This window comes from Euphorbia lathyris, chromosome 10 (assembly GCF_963576675.1).
Source record: "Euphorbia lathyris chromosome 10, ddEupLath1.1, whole genome shotgun sequence".
Taxonomy (NCBI): domain Eukaryota; kingdom Viridiplantae; phylum Streptophyta; class Magnoliopsida; order Malpighiales; family Euphorbiaceae; genus Euphorbia; species Euphorbia lathyris.
In genome coordinates this window covers 74,822,264-74,833,831 of record NC_088919.1, presented here as the reverse complement: position 1 = coordinate 74,833,831, position 11,568 = coordinate 74,822,264, and the positions used below count along the sequence as shown (strand labels likewise).

At 33.9% G+C, this 11,568-nt stretch overlaps 1 long non-coding RNA gene across 1 annotated transcript; it reads right to left on the bottom strand.

Annotated features, from left to right (window-relative positions):
- Positions 1-8,214: 8,214 nt before the first annotated feature.
- On the bottom strand, positions 8,215-8,799 carry LOC136208512 (uncharacterized). Its single transcript, XR_010677188.1, has 2 exons — positions 8,762-8,799; positions 8,215-8,444 (listed from the first exon to the last, which is right to left on the bottom strand). It is a non-coding gene; the product is annotated as an uncharacterized lncRNA (long non-coding RNA).
- Between the last annotated feature and the right edge of the window lie 2,769 nt (positions 8,800-11,568).

Below are 11,568 nucleotides of genomic sequence, written 5' to 3'. Positions count from 1 at the left end.
TAAGTTGGTTCTGAATTGATGTGACATCCTTTCTCAGTTTCTTAGAATCTGATTGGACCTCAGAGACAAACTTTTGCATAATTTCTACATTACTATGCAAAATTGAGGTGTCCTGGAGAATATATCGAAGGTCACTCAGTTTGACCTCCTCAACCTCATCACATTGCCTGCTGAGTGCTCTAACCTTTTTATTACACTTTTTGACAAGTGTGTAGAGGTCACTCAGGGCATTAACCATTTCATTTCTGAGCAAGGGTAGTGATAATACCTCAGTTGAGTGTTCCTCATCGTCAGATGCAATGGAGGGGACAACATGCTCAGAAACACATGGCTCAGCAAGTTCATCAGCCATGAAACAAATCTTTGCTGACTTAGTGGCATCAGCTTCTGATGATGAAGACTCATCACTGTCGCTCCAAGTTGCCACCATTGCTTTCTTGTTGTTCTTTCTTTCTTTCCTCAGCGTGGGACAGCTTGACTTGATATGGCCAGTTTGATGACATTCAAAGCATGTAACGGGCTTTGAGCTGTCCTTCTTGTACTTCCTGTCGCTGGACTCAGCTTTGTACTTATCAAACTTCTTGTAAGGCTTCTTAGAATATTTGTCATTCTTTCTGAACAGCCTTTTCATCTTTCTAGTGAACATAGCCATTTCTTCATCGTCTGTTGAGCTCCCATCAGTGGAGTCAGCTTTCATGACAAGAGACTTTTGCTTCTTGTCTTCAGACTTTTCCTTCACCTCAAAATTCTTCATTGATATCTCGTGGGTCAGCAGCGAGCCAATTAGTTCATCATACTTGTAGGTGGTTAAGTCTTGAGCTTCCTCAATAGCAGTTTTCTTTGCTTGCCAGCTTTTAGGAAGACTCCTAAGAATCTTCTTGACTTGCTCTTCCTCAGTGAAGATCTTTCCAAGTCTCTTGAGCTCGTTGATTATGTTTGTGAACCTTGCGTTCATGTCAGAGATTCCTTCATCATCATTCATTTCAAGCAACTCGTACAACCTCATGTGCTGGTTGACTTTGGATTCCTTCACCTTGTTGGTTCCTTCATAGGTGACCTCCAACTTCTTCCAAATCTCATGCGCTGACTCACAACCTGAAATCTTGTTGTATTCTGCAACATCTAAAGCACAGTGAAGCATGTTTATAGCCGAAGCATGATTTTGTAGCTTCTTGAGATCATCCTCTGTCCATTTAGTCTCAGCTTTGACAACCATTTGGACATCAATAGTTTCAACAGGAACAAATGGGCCTTGGACTATAGATAGCCATGCACTCATATTTGTTGCCTGGATGAAATTCTTCATTCTATTCTTCCAAAATGTATAGTTAGACCCGAAGAATAGAGGAGGCCGAGTTATGGACAGACCCTCAGGTAAAATCTGAGTTGTCAGATTTCCTGGGAGAAACCGAGTGCTGTTCTCAGCCATAGTGGGGATCAGCTCAAGGTAGTTAAACCTTGCACAGTGAGCTTTCAAGCTCTGATACCACTTGTTGGTCCCTTATAACGTGACAAGTTAGTTCCAAGGGGGGGGGGGATAGGAACTATTTAAAATTTTATCCGTTAAGGCTGACTTCTTTTCTAATGAAAAGGTTTACACAGCGTCAACTAAGTAGATTCAAGACACAAGCTTAGTCAACTTGTGACTAAGTCTGCTTCTTTACCTGAGTCAGGAATTAGCACTTAGAGTCTATTCCTGAACTCGGCTTCTTAGTAGACTTAACTCAGCGTGAGTTCTTTACTTAGTCAGTTTTATAGCAAGCAATATATATTAAAGGAGTTTAAGGGTTAGAAAGATATTACTCAGCAGACTTATCCTGGTTCGACGTCTCCGCCTACGTCCAGTCCCCGGAACTCGTTCCGAGCTTTTTGAATTCTCTACTGAGCTCTTTAAAGGTAGAGCATGTGAGGTAATTAGTAGAGAACGAAAAACTTAGAAGTTGTATTATTGTTAGTGTCAAAAACATTGTGATATGATTTTTTTTTCTGCAAATGTAGTTCTGTTGTATATGGTTCATAATACCAAAGGGGCTTATCCCGGAGTGGAGCGGAGCGCATCGAGTGGAACAGAGCCGAATGAGTATGGTACAGGGGTATTTCGGTAATTTGTATTACGCATTATAAATACATGTAAAAACTGTATCTTTCAGGTACACGATCAATAAGAAAACCGCTCATCGCTCCCTGAGACGTATGCAATTCAAAATTGCCGAACTTCGTTAACAAGTCCTTGTGTTTGATCTTTGCTTGATTAATTTCTGTTTTATTTAGCTTCGTTTTCAACAAGTTCCGTGATTTAAAAGCTTACAAATTGCGTCTATGGTTTATACAATCTACAAAACTAAGATATTTCATCGAAATTTATCATCGTGTCTATTTTATCTAAAAAGTGTTATTTGGAATAATTAAAAGATCCGAATTTGAAAAATTACCCCACAAATAAGGCTCGATTAAAAAAAAACATAATTAAGCCCTTGAATTTTTGTTGTTTTAAGGATTAAACTTCTGATCATTTATCTGTCCACATTGAGCCCTTAATCATTGATTCTATTATGGATTATACCTTTATTTAACTTTTTCATCGAGTTTGGACTGCATACATCGTTAGGGTGATTTGACTTGTTGACATGGACAAATAAAAATAAGAATTCCTTTACTAGAAGAGATAAAAATTAAAAACTAAAACGAAATTGTAGAAATTAATTTCGAGTATATTCTTCCGAACTCGATTTTCTCATCTCCCACTTTGTGACTTTCAACATTAGAATCACCAAATCGATCTTTTCATCTCATAAAACTCGATGGAAGAGTTAAATAAGGACCAAATCCATAACAAAATCAATGATTAGGGGCTCAATGTGGAAAATAATTGATCAAGGCTTGATCCTTAAAACAGGTAAAGTTCAAGGGTTTAATTATGCCTTTTTTCCAAAAAAAAAATAAGTGTAAACCACAAGTATTTTTTGATCGAAAAATTGACTCGCAAATCTTTAACTGCAAAGTGCACAGACCATAATTATTGTTTGCAAGTTTCTAACTACGGGTCTATGTTTGCAAATTGGGCAAACCAATTTTTTTATATATACTTTACCGTTGGTGTTAATGGACAAATTATGAAATAAATTTTGAATACAGATGGATAAATAAACCAAACGGACTCTAAATTTTAATCTTTTCTTTTTGAGTGGCTTACCCAAAAAAAAAATATTAAGTTCAAATAAAATCATGTAGTTTCACATCTTTTGTAGATTATGTGGTTGATAAAAATTTTATTTTTCCAAATTTGGCCGATAACAACATCAAAATAAAAAAAATTCAAGAATTAAATGATACTTTAACCAACTTTAATTCTTTAACTTTTTAGGTTTGAGGTCATTTAGGTGTTTTTTTTATGAGAGAGAAAGTTAATGTTTAAAGAGAGAAAACTCCAAAAATGAAGATTTTGAAAAATAAAAAATGTGGATCCATAGTAATTACTTTAATTCTTCAAAAATTTCAATTTGAGGTCATTATCGACCAAATTTAGAAAAATGAAAATTTTACCAAATACAGGTACTGATCTGTAAAAAATGTAAAACCACTTAATGTTTTATTTGATAAAGCACATGCCTTAATTTCACTTTCTATATTTTAGGCTTTAATTTTGCTAGTTATATATGACAACTAGTATAGTATTGGTAGTCTAATTTATCCATCTTAGATCTAGTATCTATTTTAGACCTAGACCTGTTTATGGGTTCGAGTATTTATTCGGTTTGTTCAAGTCCGTGTCTAATGGACCATGTTTTGATAAGAAAAATTAATATTAGGGTCGGTTCAGACTTGCCAAGACCTGCCTAATTTTATGTCATGTTTGAGATTTATAAAAATTGATGGCTCAACTTCACCCACCTTATTAATATTAGGCAAAAAAACATAAATAAGCTCCTGAATTTTACATGTTTTAAAGATTAAGCACCTGATCAATTATTTTTTTATATTGTGTTTAGAATCGTCAAAACGGTTCTCGTCTTTCAAACTCGGCGAAAAAGTTAAATAAGGGTCAAATCCATAACAAAATCAATGATCAAGGGCTCAATGTGGAAAAATAATTGATTATGCTTTTTTCCTTAATATTATTTGTTAAGTTTATATATTTATATTTAAGTATAAATTTGTATTTTTATTACTAAAAAATATTTATTCTTTATGTATGTGGGTTTATTCAGTTTGGGCTTGGCGTTTGATTTTTAATTCCATCACTCGGATCCAAGACCATCTATATTAACAATGGTTTGAACTGGACTTGGACTCGGCATTTTGACATCAAGAGCTGAAATGTGATTTTTTTTTCTTATAATAATAAAAAGGCCTAATACACAAATAACCCCTGAACTTGTCCAAATATTGCAACTGCCCCCCTCAACTTTCAATTGTAACAACTTACCCCTTAAACTTGTCCAATTGTAAAACATAACCCCAAATTGAGAACTTTTTTACCCCGTATTTGAAGCAACCATAAAAAAGTTTCCTCGGATTCGTATCATGCCAAAGATCTGATTATCGTACTCCACGAGCGTTGCAGATTTTGTATTTCACGTGTTTCTTCAATTGCAGTCCATGTCAGCAATTTGGGGTTGTGTTTTACAATTGGATAAGTTTAAGGGGTAAGTTGTTACAATTGGACAAGTTTGAGGGGTAAGTTGTTACAATTGAAAGTTGGAGGGGACAGTTGCAATATTTGGACAAGTTTAGGGGGTTATTTGTGTATTAGGCCTAATAAAAACGAGCATGAATTCGAAAGACTCAATTTTTTTATTAGTTAGCTAATATAAGATATTTATATATAACGTCAATAATGATGTATTTTTTATTATCTCTTTTTATATATGAGTTTAGAATTATAATTCTAAATTAATTCAAATAATATTGTTTAAAGGTACAATTAAAAGGCCATCTCTATGAATCTTTTAATTTTCATTTTTCATTTCAATTTCTTGAATGGTTGGATATTAATAAGATGATTACGTAAATAAATATCAAAACACCGGATTATACCCCCAAAATTTTAAGCTTTTAAGGTTTGATTACTAATATTTAATTTTCATGCACATTGAACCCTTCATTAATGCTTACTATGAAGTTGTTATTATGGAGCCAAATGTGTGTGAAATTTGAAAGACAATAGCTTAATTCTTAAAATCGTGAAAGTTCAAAGACTTAATCTGGGAAAAAAAAATAGCGGAGGCTCAATCTTTAAAACTCTAAAAGTTCAAGGATTTAATTATATGCAAAGTTTTTGTTTAAATTATAAGTAGTCAAATCAAAGAAGGAATCGACGGGTTTGAGAATTCCTTGGTCACCGAAAAATACCACTAAAGAGGTAATGGAAGTGGATAAAGAAATGGTGTTTGAGAAAGTTGGTTGACTGTAATGTATCGAAGGAGTGAGAAACTTCGGTTACGATAGACACAAACAATAGTATGAAAAAATGGTTTCCTAAAAAAAAGCTAAACAGAAGTAAGTTGCAAATAAGTAATTAGTTGCACGTAGCAAGTATGTTGATGCGTTTTGGAAAAGTAAAACGACCAAGGTCAATGTATGATGTTCTAATATAGGAGAGGAAAAGTTCTATATAGTTGAGTAAGAAAGAAATTCGTTTTTAATATCTTTCAATATATTTTGTAAATTATGTAACAACAATTCAAGGCGCGTTCAAGAAACCTTACACATGCATCTTGCGTCTTTCCAACCAGTATTTAATTAATCATATTTTAAGCAAGTTGATGAGGCTATCTGGAAATTTTAAGCAAGTTTATCGAAATACTTTGAAAGTTTAAAATGTCAATTAAGCTTTTTAAACTAGTTTAGAGTGTAAATCATATATTAAGAAAAAAAAACTATCATAATAAAGTGATTTTCTAATTGCTAAGTTTTAAAATTAGCTCATTATATTTCTAAAATCTCATTACCACTAACTTTGTAATTTGAATTATTTACCTAGTGAAATAATTACTCTTTTTCAAAAAAAACATATAAATATTCATTTAAGGGTTCTTTACATGAAAATCATATATATCAATAATATTATTGTTTTATTAATGATGGTGATTTAATTTTTAATATGTCAAAAAATATAAGTATTTATACTGTAAATATCAAAATAACTTTTTAACTGGTGAAATAGTCGTGAGAAAATATTGAAAGAACTTCTTTTAACTGCCATATTTTTATACTTGATATAACTGAAAAAAATGATTGACAAAATTATAAATAAGTTTTAAAATTTGAATTTTGTTGTAATTTTCCCTTCATTTATTGTAGCTATTTACTCTAAAAAGGAAGTGAATTCTGACTTTGTAAATTACCCTATATACTAAGAGTGGATAGTCATTCTTAACTCATATGACATTAAATGTGATAACCAATCTTTGACCGATTTACAAACAAATAAACTTTGAACCTCATATATATATATATATATATCATTTATTGTAGCTATTTACTCCAAAAAGGAAGTGATTTCTGTGTTTTTACTCTATATACTAAGAGTGGGGTTTTCCACCTTGGCTTTGCCAGGGGCCGCCATGGCTGAAGCCCCTCTAGCCATGGCGGCTGGAGAAGAAGACCTGTAGGTCTTCTTCTCCATCAACATGAAACATATGGAAGGGCATTTTAGCCATTTCTATATGTTTCTTTTTTTTAAAATAGATATGACCAAAACGACGTCGTTTACCCTCCAAATAGCAATAAATTTTCCAAAACACAATATTTTCCCTCAAACAAACGGGGCCTAGGTTAAACCTCTAAATAGTACTAATTTAAAAAATCAATTTAATCTCTAAATGAAACAATTCAAGATAACTTTCATCTCATGGTCGTTTGAGTACAAATAGTTATAAAAAAAACTTTATTTTCTGTTCGTTTTAATCTCTAATGTAATAAACTTTATTTTTATTCGTTGTGGCATATTCTTCTTCATTTTTAATCCAAATTTAATAATTTACTTTTCTTATTCATTTTAATCTCTAATATAATCTTTTAACTGCCATAGTTATAAAAAAACTTTCATTTTTATTCATTTTATATTTTAATTTAATACTTTTTTTTTATTCATTTTAGTCCTTAATTTGGAACTTTTATTTTATTCATTTTAGTCTCTATTTTCAGACTCTATATTTTATTCACTTTAGTCCTAAATACAATGTTTTTCTCTTTCTTTTAATTTCTTGTCCAAATAAACTTTTCAATTCATTCAGTATAGTCCTTTGTCCAAATTTAAACTAGTTCTTTTTTTTTGTATATTTACATTTGAATGTGATTTTATAACATTACAAATTAATATTATTGATTTAGTTGGTTTATTTTTTCCGTAACAATGATTTGGAATAAACGAAATAATTCATGAAAACTTTCATCTCATGATCGTTTAGCCTAATCAATCAATTATTTGAGTTTCTCTTAATTTCGATCACTTTCCCTTAATTCTGCTGTAAACGTTGTTGTCGTGTGACCAGAGGTCACAGGTTCGAGTCTTAGGAGCGGCCACTTGCCAAAAAATTGGCAAGGGAAGCCTTGCCCCAGTACACCCTTGTGGTGGGATCCCTCCCCGGACCCTCGCTTAATTAGCGGGGACATGTAGTAAACCAGACCGCCATTTTTTAGAGAATCCGTCTGTTTTATGCCTAGGCAGATGAATCTCCCGAAAATTATGAAAAATCGTCAAATTTTTTGTGACGAAAAATGCAAAATCGTCACAAAAAATATGCATTATTTTGATGAAAGAACGCAAATTTTAATGTTTCCGACTTGTAATCATCCATTTTCGGGGTTTTCGGGTTGTCACGCATCAATTATTTTCATAATTTCAATTATTGTTGTTGGAGTTTATGATTTTGGAGAGAGAATTTTCAGTTTTTTATTAAAATTATGAAAAGCCCAAAAAATTCCAAATGGAAGCCGTAATAAATAAAATGGAGACGGTATTTAGCAATCCATTTATCTTAATTATGCAACAACAAAGTCAGAGCAACACTCGATTTGAATTTTAGTCAGAGCTTCAGGCTTGTTTTTGTGTCAATAATGATATGATCATCAAGCAATCAGATCCGATTCATGTCCATATATATAATGTTGTGGCTTGTGGATGTTGTGTAAGAAATGCAATAAACACCGTATGTTTCTGCACATTTTACTGCAATAAACAATGAAAATGAAAAACAAACAATGAAATAATTCAAAATGCAATTACTGTTTTATTAATTTGGTGTTAAGATATTATCAATCACATGGCGAAAAACACAAGCAAGTAAAGACGATGCGATGTATACTGAGGCATGTGCCATGGGCTGTACTTTTACGGTAAAAACACTGGTGGTCACAAACTTTCACGCATTCTTCCTCGCTCGTATATTCACCTCCCTTTTCTACGCAATCTTCTCCTTGCACCACTGTTAACCCGGATGCTGCATCAATCAACGCTCATATATTATATTTTTATTTTAAATATAATTAATTAATATTATATTATTAAAAAAAGGAAAAACAATACACCTACAAGAAAAACATTAGTTAGGGACCAAAAATCCAGTCGTAATTCCATCCTTAAACGTAGTACTGACTGAATTTCATGAGTTAAGGACGGAATTTCTTGCTGGTTGGTAACTGGTCAATAACTATTTTTACCATTTAGTCGTAAACTTTGCGAGAAATACTACACAGTCGCAAGATGTCATCGATAAATTACGGACTAAATATACCGGAGAAAATGAGAAGAAAATACCTGAGAGAATGAGGAGCAGGATAAAAACTTTAGCGAAGGAAGCCATTTCTAATACTCTGATGAAATGGTGGGATAGAAGATATATATATAGAGTTGTGGATAATCACTTCAATTTTAAGAATAAATCTTACGAAAATCCAACAAAATCTGTCATTCAATTTATTTTTGGTATAAATATCAAATAATGTAAAACATTTCACTATTCTTGAGATTTTATTCCATTTTTACTATTTTTTGTCAAATTTTATTCAAATAATGGGCCAGTGTATATGGCAGTCTTTTTCTTTCCAGTTTTTAGCCAATCTTTGCAAATTTCTGAAATTGCCTATAATCTCTAAAAAGCTTGTTTGTTTGGCGCTTTGAAATTTAAAAGTGTCTAGATTGCCCTTTCAACTTGCATAAAATGTAATCAATTAATGGGACAATTACAAAACTAGCTCTATTTTAAAACCCATTTACGTTTTTAGCCTAGTTCTACAACTTTTTATAAATCTAGGCAGTTTCATTGTATTTGGACAAAAATACCCTTGTCTTCCTTATTCCCCTTCTTCCCCATCAAACACATTCACCATTACTCATTCATCACACTTGCTCCACACTTTTCTTCTTCTCTTCTTTTTTTTTTCTATTTTTTACAACACTTTATACAACAATCAAGTGAACAACAATCAAGTGAACAATCCAAGAGCTAAAGCTTTGTTTATTCATGTAAGTATGGTGTTGGGTTTGACCTAGATTTCAATTTTAATCTCAATACAATATCATATGTGTTTAATATGATGTATATAAGATGTATATGTCAAATACAAACGAAAATAGTCTAGGGTTATGCATTTCGGATCCATTCAACTTATTGAAACTCTGTATTTTTTCAGATTTATCGTGAACGTTTTTGTGGGATTTCAGACTTTGTCGTATCTGTCGCACCACGAAATAGTGCGACAATGGCCTGGTGGTTTAATGTTGTCGCATTTGTCGTATTTTTTAACGGTGCGACAGAATCCTGAAATATGAGCATGTCGTACCTGTCGCATTTTTTAGGGTGCGACACTCTCTCTTAGTATAAGTTTGTCGCCTTTGTTGCATTTTTTCAGGGTGCGACAGACTCTCTTAGGAAGCAGTGTCTGATGGGCGTAGGATCTAGGTGTGTAGAGCTTTTCTAATGACGACTTAAATGTGTATTGCGGTGAGTGTGCTATGAATATGGATGTGATCTTTTAAATGTTCTTAGCTCTACTAGACACTACGACTATTTAGGGGCAAGTGTACCCCGTCGTATCAAGTAATAATCCGGTTAAGACCGGGTATCGAATCCACGGGATTTATAATTACAAGTATTAGACGACTCGGTTTCGTATGTTATTTAAGCGGTAATTACTTTGGGGTTAAGTAAGACACAATTACACACTATTCCTCACTATTGGCGACACAGATTTATGTAGCTAAAACTCTATGAAGTGGGATGAATATGATAAGTTATAACCATGATAAATAATGACTCTAAATGTATACGGATAATAGTTTAGTCTTGCAAAGACGACCAAGTGTAGTAAAACCGACCTGTGAAGCACTTAGACTACGTGATTCCTAGTCAAGGCGTGTCTAATGCGGGGGAATTAGAAACTAGGGCCCGTAAGTTCCGTGGCTTGTCAATTCCTACGGTTTCCGGTTTGTCACTTCCGGTAAGGCAACACCTATATAACTCCCTAAAGATAGCCCGAATGGCGGCGGTAATCGCGTTCTCCTACACAATAATCAATTATCAATATCAAAACAAGCAATAAACATTAACACATAAAGGGAAATAGAGATTATAAATCATAAATTATAAATATGGAAAGTGATTAGATGAAATACAACCAAGCCTAGTACATAGGAAGAGTACAAGCTAATTAGCAAGTAAAAAGGGAGAATCCGCCCTTAGAACTAGCTAACCGGACTCAAAGCCGTCTCCTAGGTCGTGGAGGTGGAACTCTCGAGCTTGGTGACGAATGGTGGAACAGAACGTCAATGGAACGCCGGAACAACGAACAAGCTCTCGAGGGGGAGAGTTGAACTTACAAAATCTGAATCTAAATTACAAGGAAAGAAAAGAGTATAGTGTAGCTCTCTAGTATGTAATTGGTGTCTAGTAATGTTCAAGAGCTATCTATTTATAGACATCAAGCAAGGGCAATGTTGTAATTTCACACAGCACAAGTATGGAGCAACATAATTTGGTGCAAAAATCCCATGATACGCCCCGTGTAAATGCCCATCCCGTCAGAAATCTCCTGCATGTGGACCAATTCCGTGTCTAATTGTCTCAAACACGCCCTGCGTAGAGGATTGTACGCCCCGCGTGTTTGAGTCTCTGAAGTTTTATTGCTTGAATTGGTGCTTTTACGCCGTGCGTAGCTGAAGTACGCCCCGCGTAAATGAGTCTCTGATCTTTTTATGTTGAAGAACTGCCTTTTACGCCCCGCGTATATGGTGATACGCCCTGCGTATGGAGAGTTGACTCCGGGAGACAATGCAGTCTGACTTTCAAGATTAGGCCAATTATTGCCGACATGTGTCATACGCCCCGCGTAGAGTGGCATACGCCCCGTTTATGCTGAGTCAGTTCCACATGGCTTCTGCGGATAAGGCAATCATTACCGACACCATGTTTCACGCCCCGCGTAGGGGATTATATGCCCCGCGTATGGAGTGGATTTTTGCTCCTTTCTCGTACCTGAAATACAAATCTTGAGAGCCGAGTTAGCTTGACGTTTTTATTTCCTAAACTAATCAAAAATGAGGAAAATAAACTGAAAGTACGAGAT